The following is a 26,417-nucleotide window of genomic DNA, read 5'->3' as shown; positions in this document are numbered from 1 at the left end:
CATGAGTGCCTGTTTGCTGACGAGTGTGAATCTCCTCCCCTTCTGTCTCCTGATCTCCTCCCACTGTATTCTCCCTCTCCATGCTGCTGTATCCATCACAACCGCACTGGGAGCAGAGGGCATGAAGAAGGCTAAATGATGGACGCCAAGCTCAGCAGCTGATAAAACATTTGTTAGGTCATCTTAAGGTTTGCCTTTCATTTACACTCTCGTAACTCTCAAGATTTGTTTTGGTTTCAGTTCTTGGTCTTATATTCACTTTCATTTGTTGCTGTTGTTTTCAACGAGAAGAGTAAAAATGCAAGTTGAAGTAACACTGTTTTTCTTGTCTTTGTTTCTTTCTCATTTACGAGGCCTGTCGATGTTTGGGCGTTAGTCCATGCGAATTATCTAAAAAGTTTAACGTGTTAATTACGCGATCCAGATTAATTGCATTACGTATTTTGAAATAGCCTCTCTCTCTCCCACAGTTTTTTTCTACGACTGTATTCAGCCCCACCCATTAAGTCTCATCAGCTGCTAAAGAAAATCCCCCTCCAGCATGACCCTACCACCACCATGCTTCACCCTGGAGGAGTCACATCTCCACATTCTGCTTCCTCTACTTTGTTGAGACTGAGGGATTCATGTTAGTAATAATAACACATTATTTCACTGCTCGAGTTTATTGTATCCACTGCGATATGAGATTTGGTGAAGTAAACAATACAGTGTATATTGTGTTGAATAATTTAGAAGCATTTCTACTTTCAGTGCTGCAGACTCGTATCTCAGCTTGGTGTCCCTGCGTACATGTAGCACTGCTGTCCTGTTTCTGGTCAGGTTCCTCCTTGGACTATTTCATAAATGTGGTCAGGGAAAAAAAAAACTGCTTCAAAAAAACACAAAAGGAGGCGCATTTCTATTCACTGTCTGCCTGTTTTTCAGTTTTGTTCTTCACTACACCAGACGTGCCTCCTTGCAATCGCTTTTTGTCATCAGCGTAAGAAACCACTTCTTATTTTCTAAAGCAGAAGGACTCATTCTGTGGATTTTTTTTTAATTTTACATGTTTCTTGATGTGTCTCACCTCTAACCCTGATGTTCTAAAGAGTTATTTAAATGCCGTTCTATGTCCTTTTCAGTATTTGCCAAGTCAGGTTCCTCGTCTCAAAAATGGCTTCCTGCTTTCTGGTTAAGCTGGTCCAACATGGCTAACTAGCACACCTTTTCCCTGTGCTGCTCATTATCTTCTCAGTAAAAAATGCTCCAGAGTTTTTGTTTGTTTTCTTGACCATCTTTGTTTCTTTTGTCCGTATTGGTCATCCTCCAAGCTGAGCTCTTTGTTTTGGTCCAGCCGTGATCCAAAAAAGTTTGTATTTTCAATAGCAGGTTGTTGTTGGTCTTTCGGCTGCTGCATCAGGTTTTTGTTTCATTTTATGCCTTTGCTCCTAAGTTCGCTGGACTATTGAAGAAATAGACATCTTGACATCTATTTCATCAACAAGGACTTCTACTTGCCAAATTGCTTGCCTCCTTATCACGTCAGCAAATCTTCACTTGAAGCTTAAAAGTGTTATGACTACATGATGAAGCTGATAGTCACTTTAGCAGCGTTGAAGACAGAAGTGGATCTCCAACAACTTTAGACTTAAATCTGGATCAAATACATTGTGACATACCATCTAATACAAGAACAAATGACACAATCTGTATTCCTCTCCCAGCTCTGGTGGTTCCTATCTTGGCGTCGTAGCTGATGGTGACGTCACACTGAGCAACAGCGCCTTTCCCTCCATGGTGAAGGAAAATCCTGTTGCCGTGGCAACCACATCCATGCTTCTGCAGCTTGTGCCAAAAGTAATTGGCCAGGAAAATCGGAAAGGAAAAACAGAAAAGGCTTTATTAGATATTGGAGGTCTGAGTTGATGAAGTTGGTCAACATTCAGACAGGCTGTTTGTTTAAAGGAATTTACTGGAAAGATATGAGTGATATGTTTAATTTGCCTTTCTAAGCGAAGCCAGAGGCCTTTTCTTGACCAGAGCAGAAATCATCAGAAGAAAAGTGCAAATTCTCACAGAAGGGAATAATGAAAGAGGCCTCGGAAAAACTGATAGTGATTACAGAGATTAGATCTGATTAAATCATCCTCACAGCAAACATTTATAAACGGCCAAACTCTTCACAGTTAATTTAGTTTATCTGATGGCAACATGCTTGATATTTCTGTTGACCTACGCAGATTAATCTCTCAGTTTCCTGCGGCCAAAGTAAAAAAGATGAAATGTTTTCTTGGTTTTCTTGAGATCACAAGTCTTTCAAGAGCCTCCCTCCCCCCTTTGCACCAGTAAACACAGCTTTGGATGTGATGCTGTTTCGGTTCCTGGAAACCTCAGCGAACCCCACGACCTCATCAGGACTCTGTGGAAGTCCCTCAGAAAATGTGCCGCCATCTGGGACTCTTTGAAGACATTATGGGAAAGAGTAAACAGATATAAAAAGCTTTATGGTGGGCTACCAATGATCCCTGGAGTGTTTGTGAAACCTCTAGGCACACACTTGCCAAACACCAAGGCACCTCTAAGAAAAGCTGGTCCCCCCAGAAAATTCATTGTGCTCCTTTGGGGAAAACTTTGAAAAGACAAAAAAAAAAAAGGGAGAATCCAACCTAATATGTCCTAACCCAGGAAAACCGTCAAGAAACTCTGGAAAAATCTATCTGGACTAAATGAAAAATTGTCCAGAACATGCTGAGTCACCCCTTTGCCCTTTGCTTGTGCATGAAATCAAAGAGCCTTCCTAATTGTTATGACGGAAATCTGAACCGGCTTGGAAACATTCCAGTGAAATCCCATCTTTCAGTCTGAGAGGCTGTTCAATGTATCAGCGATTCATGCTGAAGCAGCTCTTATCGACAGAAGAAGAGGAGAAGCTCAGGATCTGTCTGACCTCTGCTGGTAGAAAGGTAGAAGTGCATGAGCTCCATCGGTATTAAGTAAACAAAATGTCTGTTTGCCATGGAGAAAATAAATTATTTTGAAATGTTTTCCAAAACTATAATTATACTGTATAGCAAAACAAATGTGTGAAGTATATGTTTTTTTAAAAAGCAACAATATGGTTTTTTATATGTGTGCACACTTTTAAACCTTTTCTTGATTCATTTTAAGGATTCAGTCTGTTTAAGTTCAACTGCAGAGAACCTGATGAACCACAAATTCAGTTTTACTGTCCTAACAAGATTTTATTTAAATTTGCATCCTTCACTAAATCTACAACTAAATAAGTTACAAAAAGATTCATTGTACAAAGGAATTGGTCAGCAGAAGAGCATAAAATAATTATCAGTATTGCGACACAGTGACAACAACTGGACAGTGACATTGTAAAATGAAGAATTTTTTTCCAATAGTAATTAAAAAGAATGCAGAAAATTCAGTCAGAACATGTTTAAATTAAAAAGCGGAGCTGTGTGTTGAAAGATCAGCGTTTCATATGTAACATCCTGTCCAGGGTAACGTCTGGGAGAACATGTTACGGTACGGTCTGATATTTTCTGGGGCTGGTGATCAAATATAAAAATAGGTCAAGTTGAAATTAGAAAGTTCCACATAAAAAAAAAAGAAAAAGAAAAATCAGAAAGGCACTTTTTGTCCAGAGGAAGTGGGGCAGATGCTCTGGCACTGGTGTAAAGTTTGTTCAAAAGAAAAGAAAGAAAAATCAAAACTGAAAAAAAAATTGAAACTGAAAACAATTGTCTGAAACTATTTTTCAGAGACAAAGTTTTTAGACATTTTTTTTCCAGTTTCAAACTTTTGGTCATGTTTCGGTGTTTAGGAAAGGTGAATCCAACAAAGCATTTGATCAAGGATGTTCTCACACTACCAGGTTATTACACCTTTTTTTGTCTGTTTCATTTTTACATTTTTCCTTCTTGTAAATGTGTTTGTTTTCAGTTTAACTGAAGAATAGATGCCTTTTCTCGATCGGTAGAGGCTTTAACAAGAGCTGTCTGTGAAGCTCTGACAAAGACATTTGAGAGCCACTGTGCCTTTGAAAGGCACTTTTAAATGGATTTCCTTTACGGTTGAAACAAACATTTCTGAAGGAGCTCAGCACAGTGTTTAAGTTTATTTTCTGGGGGGAAAAGGCTTACAAAGAATAAACTGCTTTGAAAATTGTTTTATGAATAATTTCGTAAATGCAGAATGAAGTGTTCAGAAGCCTCCTCTGGGTTTACTACTGCCCCTCACTTTGAATAAACCGGCACAATCCATCACAGTGCTGTCAGCTAATCATGAAGCGTCCATGTGTCCCTGTTCTGTCTTATGGACACTCTGTCCTAACACCCTGTGCACTTTTGAAATGGCTCTTAATTTGTTCTGTGTGACTCAGTCTCTGGTCATTTTAGAGCCCCCGTCATGTATAATAAACCTTGAGATTGATCAGACGCTGTTTTTTTCTTTTTTTTGGGGGGTGGGAGAGGGTTGCGTCAGTCATATTTTTTCCGTCAAGGACCAAAAAGGCAGTGGGAGGAATGTTGAGCATCCTCGTTAGTCTGTGATGCTCCTCAGTGGGAAGCCACAACCATTCAGCAACAATCATCTCTGTGGTCCTCCAGGAGCTGGAAGCCTTTCTTCACTGGATCACTCCGAGATCCTGCAAAGTTTTCACGAGACACCATTTTTTTTATTTTTTTTTTCTGCTTCCACTGTCAAGTTTTGATGGAAAACAAATGTGATTGCCTCCATTTTCTTATCTCAAACAAAGTTTACTCTGGCTTCTGTGGAACTTTAGTTCCCCCCCACTGTGTTTTTGCGTAGGGACGGCCAGGTCTAAACGAAATATGGAAACTAATTTTCTGGAAGGGAGAAACTCTGTGTTGTTAACAAGGTCAAGCTGACAGACCACCGTGCTTTTTATAGACCCACCTCATGCATTAAATTTCCTACTTGACATTTCCCTGTACAGACTGCTGCCTTTGGTGAGCGGGAGCTGACAAAAATGTACTTACTCCAGGAGAATCATTATTTAGCTCAACGGGGTTTGGCTGCACTGAGGCTGCAGAATGTACAGTCAGCAGCAATCAGCCCTGGGAAGACGGCTGATTGAGGGTAAAGCACAGCCAAGGCTTAATCAGTTGCTTTTCGTCTGTTTAGTTTGTTTTTGTTTGGTTGTGAAAGTCAACATCAATTCATATGTGAAATATGTCTTTGGCAGACTTATATGTGAAATCGACTTTTTTAAGCATCATGTTAAAATGTTATTCCCTCATCAAAAATAACGCATGTTTGAGAAATCCTTTAGTCTCCCACGGCAACCATTCAGCTGTTCAAATGCCCGGGTGAACCTCGCTGCACCCTTCAAGCTGCAGCTCCTTCTCGGACCTGCAGTGTCCAAACTACCGAGCCTCATACAGCGCCCGTTCCCTGTACCTCCCACACTCAATCCCTTCAGACTAGCCAGTGGGAATTAGCAAACACATCTGCTGAGCTCATTAAAGAGCTACTTCTCAGTGCAACTCTGGTAAAAACGTTGTTAAAGGGCCAATAGAGAAACAGTGTAGTGATGACTTCCTGAAGATGGAGTCTCAGAGTCAGCAGGAGCTTCTTAAAGAGACAGAGGCCCAATTTCAAGTTTCTAATTTATAAAGTCGAATCAGTTAAATATCTGCCATTCATTCAAAATGCTTCTACCAGATTCCTGGCAGAACCATTTTGTTTTCTTGTTTTATCTGTAGCAGGAAGTCGGAGTACCCAGAGAGAATCCATGCAGTCACTGGGAGACCATGCATACTCCACGTTACGGCCAGTAGCCACTGCTCCACAGACAGCCTTTGCTTTTAGTATTTAAGGGGTTTTTTTCTCATTCTTACTTTTCTTCTTTTGACATGTTTGTTATGAATCTATTCCTGTTCCTCCATTTTTTTTCTGAGAAGTTCTTTGTGACTTGTGCGATGCAAATGAACTTGACTTTCTGAATGCTTTATATAAAAGAAATAAGTAAAGAGTGGATCGTTTCCCTTCCACTCCACAGTTACCCAGGACTTTGTCTGAATCTATCAAATAAAACCTCATGAAAATGCGGCTTTTAGTTGTAACGTGAGAAAATGCGAAAGACATCAAGGGTTATGAAGACGTACGCAAGGCAGCGCGAGAAAGAGTTTCCATGCATAAATGGTGGATACGCAGACACAGGTCTCCAAAGCAAACATGATGCTTTTGTTTCTTTATCTGGGGAGATTTAATCCTGGCTTAGCCTAACTGCTTGGAAAGTATTTTGTGCTGAAAAGCCATTAAACAGCCACTGAAGCCACATAAATGTCATTTCTATATTTCTTTTGTCTGCGGATTACATTGACAAGGCTCAACCTGTCAGTAAGCTTTAGAGAATCTCGCTTCCTTATTTAATTGAGGAGAAACTTAAACTTTACCTCCCCGTGGCCAAGGGTGACCTTTGTGGCTAAGAACCTATCGCGTTTCATATCCATTTTCTAAAATCACATATAGACGGGGCTGAAAGTGCCGGGTGGGCCCCATGATCTAACCCTTAGCGTGAAGTATTTAATATGTTTTTCTTTCTGTGCGTTTTCCACTTTTACATGCCGTCAATAAGTCAGGAGAGAACACCTGTATGACTCCCGCTGTTTACGACCACAAAGAGGTAAGAAGAGCAGCATCAAGTGCTGCTTCGCAGGGATAGAACAGAAAACTGTTTCTTTTTTTCCATTTTTAAACTTAAATGAATAAAACAGTTTTTATTCATTTTTAACAACAACAAAAAAAATAGAGACACTTTTCTGTAGTTGCAGTCTTTTGTCTCTTGCAGTTACATACATTCCACATTGTCACCTTCCTATAATAATGGCCTAAGTTATCTTTTTCCCCCAAAAGATGATTCAGGCAAAAAAAAAAAAAAAAAAACTCAAAATGACGTAGGAACGTGACGACATTACAAGAGGAAAAGTTGCAGTAATATAACAATGAATAAATACAAGAAAAAAGAGGAAATAATGAGCAGAGAGAGAAAGAAACAAGATAAAATAAATAAAAAACAAACAATAAAATTCGCACATTCTTGTTAACAGTGAGTGTAAAAGCGCTCACTGTTCTGTATTAATCAGAAAACTGTTTCATCAGTCTTTGTTTTTTTTTGGGGGGGGATGTGTGAGAATCTCCTGGTTTGACTGCACATGTGGACGACGATGGGAAGTCTCACTTTTATCTGTCTGCACATCTAAGGAGCCACGATGGCCTGTAAACGGTGCTACGGTCCTGCTCTCCCAGAACTCCCACTGTGTCAGGCACAATGAAACATAATATTAGCTTTGAATCACATGATAGACCAGCTCAGCTGAAAACCACTGTCTGCAGATTGACCGCTCTTCCCTCCCTTTCCTGCCACTTTGGATCTCTTTTTTTCTCTCTTTTTTTTTTTACACCGGAGCCCCAAAATATCCTCTTTAACTTTTAGAAGAGCATATTTTGATGACACCAACCTCAGTGGCTGCTACGCCCCGGAAAAAAAAAAAAAAAATCTCAAAATGGGATAGAACTTCTGCTGCCCTACGGCTCTGGTTACTTGGCCTGCAGCGAAGTTGGCAAGGTCTTTCAAGGCTACACCAACAGGAAATTGCATTAATCCAAAGCTGGGCTGAAGTAATTCACTCCCTGCTCTTTTTTGAAGGTTTTGCCAGAGTTTCGGCGGACCACCTCGGCTGTACCGTTAGAGAAGAACAGGAGTGTGAGGCCTCAGGGCCTCCCCTCCATGTGCTCCCTAATTGGTTTAATGACTGTAATTATCTGCTGGGGTGCATGTTGTGCAGGGGACGATTAATGGGCTCCAAAACATATGCAGGCAGGCGGAAACTATGGGTGGGGAAGGGGGGCAAAACAAAGAATAGCTGTGCAGAAGAAAGAAGCCATAAAAGCGGCAGAGAAAGAGACACGGCCTGCTGCGAGACAGAGATTAAAAAAAAAAAATTAAACAAGGCTGGGAGTGATTTTGTTGTTGTTGTTGTCTTTTGTTTTTGTGGAGTTAAAACTCTGTTGTGACTTCAAGATCTTATTTGGGAACATTAACACTGAAGCCGAAGCGCGGGTCAAAAGTAAATAAAATGTTTTGGGTCTGTTTTTTTTTTTTTCTTTTTAACTCTCAAATGTCATGTTTGAAGGTCCAAATCTGGTTTGGAGAGAAGGTTAAAGGTCTGGAGCAATTTGAAAAAGTGATGTTATTACGTATTTTTTTAGCCACATAGTAGCACAATCAAACAACTATGTTACTTTCTGCTGTATTAAAAATGCGCCATATGTCAAAAATGACTTCAGCGAAATGTATCTTCTTTACTTGATGCCTTGAAATTTCGCCTCTGTCTCTTTAAGAAGCTCTCGCTGCCCTCAGCTCGTCATCACAACAATGCTTCTCATTATGCCGTTTGCAACCACTCTGAGGAGCGTTGGACTGAGAAGTAGTTCCTATGCTGAGCTCACATTTCCACCAGGCGCTTGATAACTGCTGCTCCCACTAGTCTGTTGGAAACTGAGTGGGGAAAGTGTGTTTCCTTTAAGTTTCCTCATAGTTTACAAGACACAAAAATGACCCTTAACATCTACATCTATATGTGTTCATTTATTATTTATTTTCATTAAATGAAAATTAATGAATAAATAAATATACAGAGTATAAACATCATGTAGTCTAACAAAAAAAAAAATTGAAACTGGTGGAAACGATGGGCCCATGACGGTGTTTGCCCCAGGTCCCAAATAGACTAACTCTGCCCCTGCACATGAAAACATGTAGAAAATCGTGAAAAAGACATTGTGAGGAGTTGCATGCTCATACAAGCAGCATGCAGGCGGATCATCTTCGAGTAAAATGTGTTTTCACAACTGGATTTAGTTGCTGTGGAAATCGGAGTTGTGTTTATGGTACGCTGAGCCTGGAGGCGGAGGCCACCAATTCATCTATGATGATCACTGTTATTCTCTTTGTACATGTTTATGCTTCCCTGACAAACAAAGTGGAAAGTAAAACAAAGGCAGACGGTAAAGAACTTCATCATCATCAAGAGGTTCAATCCCTCTCTGTCAGCTCTCCAGAGCGCGACCTGCTTTGCTCACACAATGGACCATTCACACGTTTCCTGGACTCGGTTCCAGAGCCGCTCGCCAGGTAGCATCTGCAGAAAGTCACTTTCTGCCGCAGACATTTGAGGTGACGTCTAAAAAAAAAAAAAAAAAATCAAGGCTGCAGTGGACTTGTGCGCTTTATGTGAGTGACAAAAGCCCAAGTATTAATCACACAAATTGTCGACAATAATTCTTTTTTTCCTCAGAGACTTCTTGTTTTAACACTGGAGCAGTGAACTTCTCACAGGAACAGAGTCGAGCTACTGATCTGTTTATACAGACAGAAAGTTGTCACTCAACCGTCTCAGCCAGCAAGTAGGTATTCAGACATTTCAGTGCAAAATAGATATGTTTGTTTTCCTTGTCTTTGTTATCTTTGTTCTGCTGCTGGAGGATCTGTCTTTTCATTGGTTTTCAGTTCTGACACATTTTTGGCGCTCCGTTTCTGTCTTGGATTATGTCTCAAGCTTTCAAACCTCTCAATGTCTGTCATTTACTCACACATCTTCCTCAAAAAAATATAGATGTGTTAGAAACATCAGATTAAGACTTTCAAAATGTCTGCAGGTAGCCATGGGAGTCCTGTGATTAAATGGTTTCCTTGTTTTAGCTTTTGTCCTTTTTTTGTTTCTTTTTTCCCTTTTCTCTTTTGGTTTTGTTTTTCCTTTTTGTAAATTACTTCATTGTTCCTTTTTTCTTGGTTTTTCTATTTTTCAACTACAGTTGAAACATAAAATGTTCAAAGTAAAAGAAAATACAAAATCCATGTGCATAATTAGTCATTTTTCTTTTTGTTGTTGTGATTCTGCCAGACAAAAATCGAATCAGGTACCCAAAGATTTTCAATGTTTTTTTTTTCCTCTTTCGTCTTCCCTTTTGCTTCTTTTTTGCCAATATTCTGTTTTTCTCATTTTATTTTTGTGTAATTTTCTGATTCATTTATTCATTTTTTTCTTTGTTATGTTTGTTTAATATTTTTGTTCTTTTTTTTGTATTTCTTTTTTTTTCACCTTTCTGCTTTTACTTTTCTTTTTTCCCCAATACAATATAAAATCCAAATCTATGTTTAGTTCAAATAGGAAAAGTAAAACATGTACATCTTTTTACTTTTTCTTCAAAAGAAGAAAGAAAGAAAAAACTTCACACAGGAAAATCAAATGTTGAATCAAATTTATTACATGTTTGTTCAAAACAAAAACCAAAAACATTCAAATTGTATATTAAGGTGTTATATCTTTCTAGATTTTTTTAGCCTTCCATCATTCTGGCAGTACATGGTGCCTAAATGTGTTGTTGTTGTCCAGCCTTGATGTTCAAAGTTCCCAATTGTTTCAATTTTTTTAATTATCAACCTAAACAACTTTAGGCGAGCAGTTATTTTCTTGATCCACCTGCATTTGACTCACCTGAATTATAAGTTCTCTAATGTTTTCCATTTTGAAGGCTCAGTCCCTTTTTAATGACTTAAGGTGCCTTCTTTTTGTTACATTTCCTTTTTGATATATGAACATTTCTCATTTTCAACAGGAAATATTTTTCTCTTAAATAGTTTAATTCAATTTCTTGCATATTTATTTCCTTCAACACAGCATTCCTGGTGATTTGTAAAGACTTCCAGCTCTTTGAGGTCGTTTAACGAAGATAACTCGAACAGAAACCCGCCGATAATCTTCTTGTTCGAAGCCTCCGGAGAACCTGAGCGTCACTGCGAGCCGTTTCCTGTGTGGCGGTGTCTGTGGGACTTTTAAAGCGTCGGGTGACATCAGCAATAATATGGAGCGAGTTAGGCGGACGCTTTTAAAATATACAAACTGTCTGCAGGGAGACAAAGCTTGTGTCAACAGCAGCTTGTGTTACGGCTCTCCGCTCCCCCTCATGTCGTCTGTGGTGACATCAAACAGCTCTCGGCAAGCAGGCTGAGGGAAGTGCCTGATGCTGGGAATGATTATTTTTTCTCCCTATTATATTATTTGAGAAGTTTATTACAGTACGGCTTCAGTTTGTTTTGCTTTTTTACAGACCAGGGCCTGGAGAGGAGCTTACGGCTGCCTCTCGGGTTCTCAGATCAGGACGTAGAAAGAAAGTCGTGCCTCGAGAATACGGTGAAATTCAGAAAATGAAGGGTCTCGGAGGAGAGTGAGTTCGCAGAATAATCTGCAAAAGACAAAAAAAAAAGAAAAAAAGAAAAAGGCCTCAGGCTGCTTGCGAGAGAGACGGGAACGGAAAGACGCATGCAGGAGGACCGATATAGACAGAAATTGGAGGATGTGTTTTCTGGTCAGGAACCCAACGCTAAAATTAGCAAGGATGTAGATTCCTGAGCTTTTGCCAGTTCGTAGACCCGCGCGTGACACTGAGGGTTGCCAAAAGGACATAACATAGAAAAGAATAAAACATGTAAAAAAAAAAAAAATTTTTAAAAACACCCAAGGGCAGGGGTGTAGGGAGAGGTCATACACGAGCGATGCTGTGGTAATGTTTTCCCTTTTCCCTTATTTCTTCTCTCAATTGGCCTCCGCCATGGGGAACAAAGACATCTAACAGGCCACAAGAAGGAGGGAAAAGCCGCGGGCCCCCACATACAACGGTCTACAGAGGGGGAAGCTCGGCCCCGGACGCCAAGCCTTCAACACAATCACCACACATGCTATTGTGGCCTGCTGTAAAGCTCTGGTATGGCTCAAATCTCCAGCTAACCCCCCCTCTCTTTTTCTCTCTCCCTACTTCCACCATCATCACCAGACTTCCATCTCCCCTCCTGCTCTTTCTCTCTGCCTCCCCGTGTTCCTCTGTCATTTACAGTACTAATGACAAGACGCAAACTTCCACACATTGAGCCTCTGTGGAGCGAGGATAATCCCATTACAGGGCAAAGACACGGACGTAAACCAAACTCCGCTTTGATGCACTCGGATGGGGATTTGCATAAATCCTAACAGGGCCAATCATCAGTTGAACTGCGCTGCTCCTGTTTTTCCATCGTGGATGGAAGAGGAGGGTAAAAAAAATGCACGTGCTGTGAAACATTAAGAGCAATGGATGGTTGGAGATGGAAAATAGTGGAAGGCTTTCTCAGTTTACAGTCGCCACATAAAGCCAGGACTATTTCTGGGCATCCTATTGGTTTAACAGAGGCAAGAACACACACACACACCCACACACACACACACACACACACACACACACACACACACAGCCAGCTGGAAGTCAAGGACGAAGGCTCACAAGACACTCAGTGGCAAATCCAACAAGTTCCCATGCAAAGGCCGTGTTTCCTTGCAACACGTAGCCGATTGGTTCAATCCTTCCATGTTGCCGATCCTCCTTGTAGCGTGCAGCTCTTATCTAGAGACATTCGTTGAAGGCTGGGTAAGTCGCACCAATCTGTCAGAGTTTATGATTATTCAGAACACAAGGCAGCAGAGATTTCCCTGTCAGGAGGTCACGGGGCGTGCCGGGGGTTGGGTGATAAGGCCACCAGACTGAGTCAAGGTAAAGACAGGAAGGAGAGCGTGGCATGTACAAACCTGCTGGATTCCTGTGGAGTTCCATTTTATCTGAGCTTCCAGCAAGTGTGATTCTTGAAATGTGAAATTAAACTCGGTGCCAGTAAAGCAGATGATGCTAACGTGTTGGCTGACGTACTGCATTCCTGTCAGGGGTTTAGAGTAAAATCTGTAACTTCCATGTGTTTCAGCGGTTCAGTGGCATGAGAAACATACCTACCCCATGACATGACTTCCTTGTTCCTGTCGTGTTTCGTGTTGCACCTTTGCTCTACCCCTCCCGCTCCTGCTAGCTGCTGATTGCTGCCTTCTGTGCTGCTGCCTGTGTAAACTCCTGCTCTGCACTCACTCACTGCTGTCATCGTCCGTGTCTCAAACCTGAAGTAGTTCCAAGTAGAGTTTAGATTGGGTCTAAAACCAACCCAACACAACCTGGCCTGAGCCCATTGGCATCCTGATCCGACTTGACTGATCAACTTTATTTACAGGCCCAAAGTAAACCTGACATATCATTTTATATATATATATATATATATATTGCCTTCTTTGTTACGCCACCATTTAAGTAAGCAGTGTAACTTCACCAGCTTTTAGCTTTTTGTTTAACGTCTTCCAGCTCCGTTTTGTGGTAACCCTGCTTACTTTTTTTATTTCCTCGACGGATTAAACTGTCTACTCCTCCACTCACTACTTATAATAGGTATCGTGAAGGAGTACTTAGTCTACCTAGTCTACCTATAAGTAGGTTAATTACATTAACCACACCTTTATGTTGTGCGTTCTTGTGTGGTTTTCTCTGTACTGTATGTATTGCAGGCTTGTTAAACCTGCCACAGGAGCCCCGGCCCAACCCAACCTGACCATTGAGCAAACAATCCTGGCCTGAATTTTGGGCCATAAATCTAAACTCTAGTTCCAAGTCAATGTTTGTGATTGTGTACCTGACCTGTTTTCTGCATCCTGACCATCACTTCTAGCTAAACTTTGCTTCATCTACCCGTTCCCTTCAGATTCTGGATTTGTTCTGCCTTGTCTGCCTGCTGTGTTGCTGACTTGGATTTTTTTCTGTGACCATCGAATATTGAATTGTGGACATTGTAATCATTGATGCTCCTATGTTTTGCTCTTTGACTTACCCCATTGCCAGAGTTTTTCCATGCAGTTGCACCATCATTTCCAGTTTTCCACGAGTAGAGTCTTCCTGTGGGTGAAGCAATCATCCCCAGTAAATGGACAATCTGGTTTTCCTTTGCAGTTAAGATGTCCAAAGTTGCAGGTTTCCCGTGGTCCAATTCACTGAGGAGGAGTTCCTGGGAAACCACCTGTGTTATCTCTTACTTCCTGCTCCTGGAATGTTCCCAGTTTGTTTAACAAGCAACTCAGCTTCTTGTTTGCTCTGCAGAGCCTGGCTAGAGAGCAGCCACAAAGGAGAATCTGTCGATTACGTCGCACTTTGTAGCTTGTCAGGGAACGTCTTATTGCTCTTCCTGAGTTTTGGGTTGAATCATTACACCTTAGACATGGTCAACATATTGCATAAGAAGGGACAGAGTAAACTTCGCTTTATGTTTTTCAGTGTTTGCAGCAGATCTTCTGTACGTCTGTTGTGGAGAGTGCAATCTCTTTTGCCAACGTCTGTTGTGTTTGCAGCGTCAGAGTCAATGACTACAGAAAAACAAAAGCTGTTCTGTTCTGGGACGTCTGGAAGAAGATTCCTTATAAAATGAAGGACATTATGGAGTCTTCATCAGACAGTCACAATAGCAGTCTCTTCAGTGTGAGGCTTCTTCACAGACACTGTAATACAGACCACAGCAGGAGTTCCTCCCTCCCCACAGCCATTAGCATCTACAACAACTCTTTGAAGAGAGAGTTGTATATGAGTTGCCACAACATTAAATTTCACAAGTACTTTTGAATTTAACTGAGCTAAAACAAAACAAAAAACAATAGCCTGACATAGTAAAATTTTGCTTACATATAAAATGTCATAATCTAATTTCTCTCAAAGCAAAATAAAATTTTAACAAGGAGATGTCTTCTTCACATCTCCTTGCATAGTCCTGCATATGCTTATCTTCTGCAGCTTTTTCTTGTTTATTACATGTTGTGAAAATGCACTCATAACAAAAGGAAGATATGTTTGTTTTATTGTAAGGGTGATCCGCAGTTTCCAACATTCAGCATTTCTGACTTGCTTAAATATTGGTGATTATTAGCTTGTAGTGATAAGAAGTCCATCCATCAAGTGAGCCATGTGCTGGAAGCATGCAAAAAAACAAAGACAATAGTTTTAAATTTGTTTTCCTGCAAACCTGAGAGCAATGCTTTTGAATGATAAGAAGTAGTTTGTCAAAGATTATTTGGATGAATTAAATTAATCTTTGCAGCCAGTAGTGAGTCATTTCTTGGCCATTTTAACAAGAAGTGAAGGAAACAGAAAGGACTTCATCTTACAGCAAAGGAAAGGCAACCCAACACGCAAAAAATGTAATCCTCTTTCAAAACCTTCCGTCTCCTATTCACACACACTCAAACAGATGCATTCCTTTTGGATTATTTAGAAAATAAACGCCTCACGTCCCCCATGTAGCTGCTACAAGAGCAAACACAATCTTACATAAGGATAAATAGCTGCGATGTGTTCTGGCATGACTTTTAACCCTTTAAATTAAAAAAGCAGCATTAGTCACAACAGACCATTGGGCTTTATGCTCCATGACTCATCCGTACCTGAAAACAACGCCTTAAATAAATCCTGTTTATATGCCGGGTTTACAATTGAAAATGTTCCAGTTAAATTAGTCACCGGTTCTGGAGATCCGCCAGTTCTGAAAGGGGCTTCTCACTGAGACAGTTTTAAAAAGGCCTGGGAACCCGGTAAGAAAATACCGACGGGACAAGAAGCACGAGTCGAGCAGATGAAGACGAGGCTGAGTCAGAGAGTTCGCAAACAAATCCATCTCTAGATCAGATTCTCTGGATCTCTTCATTAAGGACGTGGCGGTTATCTCTGATTTCATGAGAAATCTGTTTAAACTATCTGATTTACTTCAAACATGACACACTTCAAAATACTCTTCGTTGACACATTCCTTCATGTGGGCTTCAATATCACACTTTGTGTAACCTCATTGACTTTTTTTAATAATAACTGATTGTAAATTTCTTAAGTTTTAAATCTCTAAGTGGTCTCAACCAGTGAGGATTAATTTGGACTTAGATTAGTGCATGTGCCACAACATTATTAGGCCCGAGCAGCGAAAGCGCTGCGAAGGTCTATTGTAATCGTGCTGTTTATTATTATGATTCGTGGGCCAAATGAATTGGCTTTTTGGAGGCTTTATCGTATTCAAAAACTCACTAAACTTGGCGGACATATAGAGCCCGTGTAAAATTTTAATTATTTTAAGGTCAAAGCAAAAATCACAAAAGAAACTGCTCAACGGCACCACCTCTGAGCTTTCGGAAGACCCTTTCCTATTAACTTACTTCATCGTAAAGACATAAAATTTGGTACACTTGTAGAGCTCCCCAAGATGCTCAGAATTTACAATTAATGTCATAGTGCAAGTATGACAGAAAGTCTGCCATTTTGGATTGAAGTTCGAATTTTGACCCCATTTCGGCCATTTACAGCCTCCATATTTGATCGAACTCCTCCTAGGGATTTCGATCAATCAGCTTTAACCTTTAGAGCCGATAACAAAAGGAAAATACTCCGTCAGATCGTTCATAAGGCATGGCCGATTAAAAGTTATCAAAGGTTTGCGTTTTCGTGCTTGCTAAAGGGGGGTTTCCTGGGGTCAAAGTTCACCTATTCGCCATGAAACTGTGAACTGTTATAACTCCTACACAAAAATGCACAGAGGCACCAAACTTTCAGTGATTGAACATCATCGCATCCCCTACAATACCCAATGGTTAAATGATGACATCACTTAGGCCAAGCCCCCTGAGAACAGGAACTGTCATGTTTTAGTGTGAACTGTCGCTATCTAACTCATTTGACCTAATCAACATGAAACTGTATCCGGAGACAGAAGACATATTGGTGTGTTGTGGATTCCAACCCTGTTTGTTTTCGATGGAGTACGTGCCAACTTTGCATTAAATTATCATAATTTACAAAATCATGCAAAGCTGGCACTTTTAATGGACTTTTAATGCAACTTTTGGAGCAACTTTGCATTAAAAATGTCATTATTTACCAAACGACACTTCATGACAACTGTCATAAACATTCATAAAGACTTCTTTATGTTCATGACAGATGTTATGTCATGTTTATGACAGTGTCATGTCAGTCTTATCACATGGTTGTGATTATTAGAATAATCACAACCATGTGATTATTCTAATGAGTTTCATATTCTGAGGTGACTGGCAAGAAATATTGCACTTTTACACAATATTCTAATTTTCTGAGAGCACATCCAAATGTTCAAAGCTCCAGTCAGAAGTTAAACAATGTCTTAAAAAAGGACTTATCCTTCAGGGAGGGAGAAAAGCAAGAGGAAGAATAGAAAAAAAACAAGATAAAAGTTTGTTTTAATGTGCCTTGGTAATGTAATGTTTACAAAAAAGATTTGTAAAGCTGCTAACAGAAAATTAGTTTGAACAGTAGTTCAACAGCCAAACATTCATGATCGGGTCTTTGTGTTTTTGTGAAACTGAGTTTAAACTTTAAATAAGCTGATTCTCCTGCTCGGTTCTGTATATTTCTGAGGTATTTTTGGCTTCAAAATGCCATATTTCATAACATTTGATAATAATTAAAACTTCTCAATGTTTGATTTTGTCTAGCAAAATGTTTTTACATCAGGCTTCATAGCTACTACATCAATAAGCTACTCTGTGTTAGAAACATTCTGTGTTGTTATCACTTTCACAGTAGTAGTTAGTTTGTTTCTTATTTAAAGGGTTTTAGCTTTTTACTGTGTGTGTGACCTGATGTTAGGTTGGAACCTTTGTCTTCCTACACTCACAAGAATGTCTTTGTAACATGATTATCAGGGGGCCCCATCTTCCTTTCCACCCTCATGTTAAAGAATTAACTGTATGAAAAGATGAAACTTGCTTTTCCCTAACCATGAATTATGTTTTACAGCTGCTTGTTTATCTACCCAAATACTCCTAGTTTATGAAACTGCCTGTGTGCAAAAGTAGTTTATGTTTCTCCTGTCTTGCCCTTCCTCCCACCTTTTCTCTTTTCCCTGATAATAAAAAGACAGGTTCTGCAGCAGGATGGCAGAATGCATGGTAAACTGCTGGGGGAAGCCAGCCTGGCTTCTACCGGACAAGCAGAAATGCCAGGGTTTTCTGTGTTTTCTCAATTCTCACAAGAATTTGGTTGAAAACTAAGTAACATTGTCTGGAGTTCTTTCATGTAGGTTGAGAAAATACCCATCACTCTATGCTGTAGTTGGGGATGTGTTGTTTGCTGCTGAGCATAGTCATTTTGTGGCTAAAACAAATATTTTTATATCAACTTCTAAATAAAATAAAAAGACTCATAATATAAATTAAATGTTTAGCTATTGGAGTTACGCTTAAGAGAAATTTATTTAATCAAAGGATGTCATGAATATGTGTGTAGGGCTGCACTGATTGCATTTTTCTGGCCGATCCCTGGTCACTGATCTTTAAAAAGTCTGACCTGCCCATTTTGATTTTGGCTGATATGAATGTTTTTTGTCTGAAATGTCGCTAAATATAGCAAGAAAGTCGATAAGTTGGCAACAGTGGGGTGAATATTGTTAACTGTAAAGGTGCAGACCTGACCTGGTGGGTCGCTCTGTGAGTCAAACCTCTCACTGCAGAGCAGAAGAGGAAGTAGAAATATGAAAAACGGTCATAAGTCCATAAGCGTCACTGGGTGCAATACACAGGCCATACTGCTCCATAAACCCTGAGAATAAGGTGGTCACCTCTCGTTCAAGGAAACCTTTCAAAAATAAATCTTATATTTAAAATATTTAACTCTGTTTCATAAATTATTTTGAATAACATTCTATACTGTACAATACAGATGAAACAGCAACGAGAAAAAACATTTCCCCCACAAAATGAAAATTGTATTTGTCAAAACATACGTTTTTTTTATAAGATTACCTAGATTTTTTTTAAATATATATTTTAAGTATTAATTTAAGTAAGTGTGTTCCAGACTTCATTAAAGGGCTTTGAAGAGCAAATCTTTTTGTTTTTTGCTCATTTTCAAAGTAAAAAGATCAGTTTCTCAGCAAATCCACACTAATCACCAACACATTAATGACATATTTTGAATAATGAATTGAAATACAAGTTTTTAGTGCTACTTATTGAAATATTTTGCTGTTGATGTCAGACCATTCAAACCGGTTGCTGCAGCAGCAGCAGCAGCTGCTGCCGGAGCCGCTGCACACGTCATCTGTCTGGACGCCTGTGTGAAACTGCCTGGTGAGATTGTTTCATTTTCAGGACGTAACGAAGCGCTCGCATGTTTACATCAGATTCCGTCTTCCGAGTTAAAATCACTCAGCTGTGTTGTACGCAAGTCTAGGTGGAAGCATAAACATCCTGGCACCATGAATACAACAAACAAGCCTTTAGTCCGCCCTGCAGTCAAACAGTTATACAACAGCCTTTGATGAATTCAGCTTAAGACTTTATTTATTCGCCAAGAATGCAATCACAGGCATGAACAGATCAGAAATGCAAAAAAAAAAATGGAGGGAAATGGCTTTGTTTGTGTTTTTCTTTCTTTTAATTAAGGCTTAATGAGCAACCTCCAATTACAAACCCAGCTCAGTGTTTATCAGGATAAATAAATAACAGTTCAAAAATAAATACACTATTAAATACAGAATAAAACAGCAGACAAAAAAGGAAGAATTTGCAAAGGAAGGAGGGGTTTGCTCATAGATGAAGGAAGTTTTGGGAAGTCATGAGCGTAGAACAAAAAAAAAACTCGCACGCACACACACACACACACAAAATAAAAGCAGTCTGAAAATATGATTGATACTGGATATTGTACAAAATTTACAAAATGCAACTCCAACCAATAAACCCAGATATTAACAAAAAATACATCCCTTTAAAAAAAAAAAAAAAAGAAACAGAATGTTTGTGAGCTACAACAGAATCACTCATTTAACGACAAGATACAAATTCAAGTAAAAGAAGGTGTACATCAGTAACACACAAGATTTGCAGTCATGGATTAAGAGCACTGGGGGGGTTTCAACTACAAACTGCTACACAGAAGAGCCGCTTCACGTAAAGAGGAGGCAGACTGGTTCATCTTCCACAAACAGGCACTTTAAAACGTCTGGAACGAGTCGAGCAGCTCATTCATATAGCATTTCATTTAAATCTGAAAATAACTCACTCAAAATGTGATTGAATGTTAATAAGGACGCTTGGAAAATGGTAAAACTGCAAAAAATAAAAAATAAAAATAAGACTATAGCTGAGATCTCTCACCAGTGATTTTCTTTTTTTTTTTTTTTTTTTTGGTGAGTATTTTTCTCGACTCACTTATTTTTTTTGAGAAGTTTTGCAGAATTCCCGCTTGTTTCAATTACGAAAAAGTCTCAACTTTCACATACAGTGCCTTGTGATTAATACCCTTGGACTTTTTCACATTTTTGCAAATTACAAAACACAAAATCACAAGTATTTGGTAGGGATTTTTTTTACGTGACAGACCAACACAAAGCAGTACATCAACGCAAAATGGAAGAACAACGGAAAGTTTTAAAACTCTTTGAGCCCCCTTTTACTCTGATGTTTCTAAATAAAGTCCAGCCAACGGCACCGCAAACAGCAATGAGCTTCTTTAAATTGAAGCCAAAAACCGACCTGTCCAGAGCTGCCTCCGATCTGGAACATTGATTAGTATGTTTAATGTACATTTGCTTCATGATGTGGATGATGGCAAAGTGTAATGTTTTATTGCCTGTTTCATAATCGGCTGCTTAAGTTTCTATGGTGTAAAGCACTTTGAGCTGCTTTTGTTGCTGAAATGTGGAAAACAAATGAACTCGACTTGACTCGGACCAAACCAAACAGGCCTGTGCTGAAGTTAGAGCCAGGTTTAAAGCGAGATGAGGCCATAAAACAAAATGGGATGGAAACCCAACAGCAGAGCTCCAACTCCCAGAGAGGAGAATCTGTTGACATGACAGCTTTTACCAGACACATTAAAATCTTGCTCTAATGGAAGTGTGGCAAGTCAAAACCACTTGCAGCCAGATAGTCATATAAAATACTGTTTGCAGTTTATCCCCAAACAATGTAAGGAACTCGGTAGTCAGGTCAAAGTAGGCACTATCGGGTCGCTATGGCACCACAAAAAAACAAAACATTTCAGGCACAGATACAAAATTTTTCCTCATGAAACATGGAGGTGGCAGCGCCATGCTGTGGGAATGACTTTTATTTATTTATTTATTTTTTAATATTTGCCTTCCACTACAAAGCACTGTGTTGGTCTGTTGCACGAAATCCCGACAAAAAGAGGCAAAATGCAAAATGGTTCAGAGGACACAAATAGCTCGTCCGTTTTTGGTTGTAAATGCCCGTTTATGTTTACAATCATGTGACAAATATGAGACTCGCTCCAAGTGCTACATTATATGATTCTTATAAAAATGTTTTTGTTGATGTTTTTTGTAACAGTTCATTGCAAAAGAGGAATAATAATAATAAAAAACTTACTTTGTAAAAAGAAAAAAAAAGTACCTAATCATCCTGTTTTGTGTTTTTTTTGTTGTTGTTTTGTTTTTTTTTGTATATAAACACCACCCATAAGATCATAGCTTAATTTCTGCACAGAACCAGCAGAAACATTCACAACCTGTTTTAATTTTTTTAACCCTAAATCTGGATTAGCTCAAACTCATTTCATCCTCCTGAGAGCCAATCAGTGAGAGACTCATAATCTGAACTCTGACTGGACTCTGCTGCTCTTACAAACGTTCTCCCTGTTCATTTCGTAACAAACTCAGGGTGCAATTTCATAAAGCTGAAGCAGGAATGGAAAACGGACGAAAGTGAATGAGCGACGAATCGCATCCGTACGGAAGACAACTATAGTACAAAAATAGCTATTTAAATATCAAAAGTCTACATTACACATCTGTTGAAGGTATGTGCTCCGTTTCCCTGTGGGTAAAAAAAAAAAAAAAAAGAAGAACTCTAGAAGGTACAGTAAATTAGTCTGATTGATTTGGCCCAAAAGCTTGGCACATTTCTCTCCTAGTTCTGCCGTTTGGGTGCCGTTCCCCGCAGAACGCTCCAGCTTGGCCGGGGAGTTCAAAGGGTTGCCTGTGTCCAATTTCACATCCCTTTCATTCGGAGGATCACACAGCAAACACGCTCAGGGTGCTGGTCTGGTCCTTCAAGCCCAAGATGCTGTAAGCTATCCTCTTCAAATGGCCGGGCAGTCGCACGCCGATGTTCTTAATGTCCCTGTGGAGGAGAGACAGAGCGGTGTTGAAGAAGAGCTGCGCACATATTTGCACCCTGGCCTCGTTCCAACAGTTTCCACATGCATCCTTCCAGCCTCCCAAAGTCTTGGAGTAATCACAGACTCATTTAAGGTGATGAAATGCCAGCCTAGAGTTGAACGCGTTCTGGTTGAACTTTTAAATCGGTCCAGCTAGGTGGGGTGCATTCCAAGTTCGCTCTGCCAAAAGGTGTAACTCATCTTCCACAATAAAACGAGCATTAGCGGGGGTTTCACTTTGCAAAGAGACACACATGCGAATCCTGCAAAAAGCCCTGCATAAACACCAGCCCGGAGTCAAAGCCTTAATTACAGCTTTAATTACTTAACGAGGATTCTCCCCGTTGACCATGAATCACTTTGTCTGGGAAGCAGAGGGTGGATTGTAAATGACTGGTGGTTTCCAGAGAGTGCTACCAGATGCCCCGAGATGGAAACAAGAAATCACACCATGCTGCACGACAAGCACTTCAAAAGGGCTCGTCTCGGCTTTGTGGTGCAGATGTCTTCCCGAGGATCAGGAGAGTTAGTTACATGTATGTTTGGAGCTTAATAAAATTTGCGTGGCACGAGATGTCACGACAAATAGCATTTTTACGTTTTTTGTTTAATTTTTCATTTGTATCCCAAAGTATCATCCAGTCAAATATTACGAGCCCGGGATACGAGGCTCTGTGTTTTAAGTTGGACGCTCTATCTATGAACCGACCCACCTACTAGTGCTTTGGGAGGACAGAGCAACAAGAGGTAGTAACTACTGCTTATTGAGAAGAGTAAGAATGATACAGGTTTTCATATTTGTCTCAATAATAACATTTTTCTGGGTGAAACCTGTGGACCTACAGCCATCTGCAGAAAAGCACAGACAATCAGAGCCAGTAGGATGGTGCTGTCAATCATGTCTGTGTACATGCTGCTCACACTAACCTTGAGCATACAAGTTCAAAGTTGCCATTGTGCTGCAGCTATGATAATGACAGAGAAACAACCTAACATTGCAGAAAATCTCTCACTGACGTCAACGGTAGCCATGGTAACAAGCCTCTGCGAGTTACGGCAGGGTCCGCTGTGGGTTAGGAGCTGCTAGCGCAGCAGTGAGCTAGTGGTTTGCATTTTGTAAGCACTAACCAACTGCAGGAAAGTTAGCATTAGCAACAACCTAGAGTCATTTTACTGCAACATGTTTTGCATTGAGATGCTATTTTATGGTTAATAGCTTAGCCAATGGGCTAACTCCTTTTTGCCCACAACAGCAGTCTTTTTAACGTCCCATCAAATAATTTTTTGCAGAAAACAAGAAAAGCAGCTTTCTTTGAGGATGTTGTTTGCATGTCAGATTTACAGACGTACCAGAAACACAATTTAAACATTCTGACTTATTTATGTAAAAAAAAAAAAAAAAAAAATGTGAGTAATTGATCATTTTTAATTTTGTATGCAATTAATTAATCAAATGTGACATATGAAAAGCCTAATTTATGAAAACAATCGGTAGTAGGACCACCTTAGAACAAGGCAAGCATGAAATTCTAAAATTATAAACTAGTCAAACCTGCCCTGGGATTTTCTACAGCGCTCCTACATTCTTTATAACACAGTTTGGGATTTTTTTTAAACCTCATCCTGTCTTGTTCTCATGGTTACAAACCTAAGCACGTGCAATGGCAAAAAAAAAAAAAAAAAAAGGTGGCTTCATTTTGGCTATGTGGTTAGAAACTCTCTGGCCTTCATTATTCTTCAAAAGGAACCTTAAATTATGTGTTTTACCATAGACTCCCCCCCACCCACCAACGGTTGCGCCTGTTTGGGTAAATTGCCTCCTGCAGGACTCCTACACACCATGGAAGGTGTAATTCCCTTAAACTGCGCTGTGAAAACTTTAGGGGGCACACAAGCCAACTTCTTCAGTCTCCTTTTAGGCTTTCGAATCAAATCCGTCTATTTCAGCTTCAAGTCGATCTTTTTCCACTTGGCTGCAGTCTATGCCGCTCTCCTTTAATGTTGGAGAAGCCACAAAAGGTTCCTGACCCAAACAAGCAAAACTGGTGGTTTTTAAGGGCTCCGGCAAAAGTGCTGGCCTATGTGTGTCTGGGCTGAGGGCAGGATGAGAATGGAGAGAGCGCAGCTGAATAAGAGCAACAGAAACCACAACTCCACCACAAAATGTGCCCACCGCTCCTTCACTCCGTTAGATTTTCCATTTGAAATTTTCCTCAAGCTGCAAACAGTTTAAAAATAGTGTTTAGTGGTCAGTTAGGTTAATCACACCTGAATGATTAAGCTGATCAGATTCCTTAAAACTCCAGTTTGTGACTTTAATAAAAATATGGGTTTTTTTTTTTGGTTTTTTTTCCATATTTATTAAAATGTCACCATGTTGTGACAGTATGCCATGAGACAGATTATCTGTGAAAAGTACCTCCAATTCCTGAGCTGCTATTGTGGTCTGCAGAAATACACTACTCAGTCAAAAACAACCAATCAGAGCCAAGAGGAGGGTCTTAGCGCTGTCAATCAAGCTCCTGTGCGCTGCTCAATGTGCTAATGGTGGAAAACAAAGTTTATCCACTGTTACAGATGGGTAACCTAAGCTAGCCTTAGAATTTGTGGCAGGCAATGTTGTGGTGAACCAGCTTTAGCTTAGCAAAGAGCAAAGGTGGAAGGATATGATTGACAGCACTAAAACCCTCCTCCTGGCTCTGATTGGTTGTTTCTGACTGAGTGGTGTGTGTCTGCCAGCGAGAGCACTGGGAGACGACAGAGGAGCTCATTTTTTCATAAATTATTTTTCTTGTAGTACAGTGTTACAATGTAATGATAATTTAAAGAAATACTCAAAACTTTTTTTTTTTTAAATTAAAGTTAGATACTGCAGTTTTAACTAATAAAAACAAACATATAAGTACCTTACTTTCTGTTTCTATGTTTGTTTTTTATTCATATATTCGTTTTTTTGCTTTTTTATGCGCGTCAAGAAAATGAACACAGTCCATATTGAAGTTAATGTGTTGTCACTCACTCATTCTTCATCTGCAGCACCTGGTCCATAGTGACGACGCCGGCGCGGGTGAAGTTCTCGCTGTACTGGCTCATCTTGATGGACTCGAGCCACTCGGACACCGACCTGAAGGGGGAGCCGTCCGAGCCGCTGGTGCTGGGCAGGCGGATGGAAACCCTGGGAAAAGAAAGGGAGCAGACCTAAACGTTAATGATAATTATTTACACGCTTTCCCACAACAAGAGACAGATGACTGAGGTCTGTAATTACTGAGCAGGAAACCAGTTGGTGATAAAACAAAACAACAAAAAAAAAAAAAAAACCGGTTGAGGGAGTCGGGGTAAGAGGTAATTAACATATGGGGATGACATCTCTTTGTTCTTTCTCACTGTCTCTGGTGTCTGCTCTGTCTCAATAGGAGAAACACGCTTTCACTCACAGAATCAGAAACAAAAGGGACACGTGTACCGTGATTTTACTTTTTATACTCTGCAGCCTCACCCAATTTGAACTACTTCAGTGTTATTTTCACACGTAGTTCCACAAATTCCCAATTTTCTTTATATATTGATAAAATTTATTATTCATCACAAACTAAAACTCAGACAAAATCCTGATTCATAGTTTTTTGAAGGACGTTGGTTTCAAAGAACCTCATACACTCAGGACTGAATCCACACCAGAAAAGATATCTATTAAAGGTATGGTATAATTATTTTTTTTTTTTTACCGTGGATCAAAGTCTGCGATGGTCTTTAGTGAGTCTGGGCTGCGCAGGAGCTTGTCCAGCAGACTGACGATGTCTCCGAAACGCGGCCTCTTGGCGCGATCCTGAAGCCAGCACTGAAGCATCAGCTGGTAGACGGCCGACGGACAGTCCATGGGCGCTGGCAGCCGGAACGCCTCATTGATGGCCTTCATCACCTGCAGATGGTATTTTATTTATTTATTTATTTATTTTGGTAAATTGTTACATCTTTCCAATGACGTCCCGACTAAAAGAGTTGACAAATGAAGACAAACCTCGTGGTTGCTCATGTCCCAGTAAGGCCGTTCCCCAAACGCCATGACCTCCCACATGACAATGCCGAAACTCCACACATCACTTGCCGAGGTGAACTTCCTGTAGGCTATTGCCTCCGGGGCCGTCCAGCGGATGGGGATCTTGCCTCCCTGTTCAAGGAAAACCATCGAGTCAGAGAGGGGAGTAAGTTACTATATGTAGTTACTGTAGTAATTACATGATTTGTACACTAGAAGATGTTTGTACAATAATCGATAGATATTTAAATACTGATATCAGAAA

At 40.0% G+C, this 26,417-nt stretch overlaps 1 long non-coding RNA gene across 1 annotated transcript; it reads left to right on the top strand.

Annotated features, from left to right (window-relative positions):
- The first annotated feature begins 38 nt into the window (after positions 1 to 38).
- Positions 39 to 2,635, top strand: LOC107838436 (uncharacterized). Its single transcript, XR_001664498.1, has 2 exons — positions 39 to 188; positions 471 to 2,635. It is a non-coding gene; the product is annotated as an uncharacterized LOC107838436 (long non-coding RNA).
- The last annotated feature ends 23,782 nt before the right edge of the window (positions 2,636 to 26,417 follow it).

This window comes from Poecilia formosa, unplaced genomic scaffold (assembly GCF_000485575.1).
Source record: "Poecilia formosa unplaced genomic scaffold, Poecilia_formosa-5.1.2 Scaffold255, whole genome shotgun sequence".
Classification (NCBI taxonomy): Eukaryota; Metazoa; Chordata; class Actinopteri; order Cyprinodontiformes; family Poeciliidae; genus Poecilia; species Poecilia formosa.
Note: the sequence above shows the minus strand (reverse complement) of the source record. Positions and strands in the feature narration are given on the sequence as shown.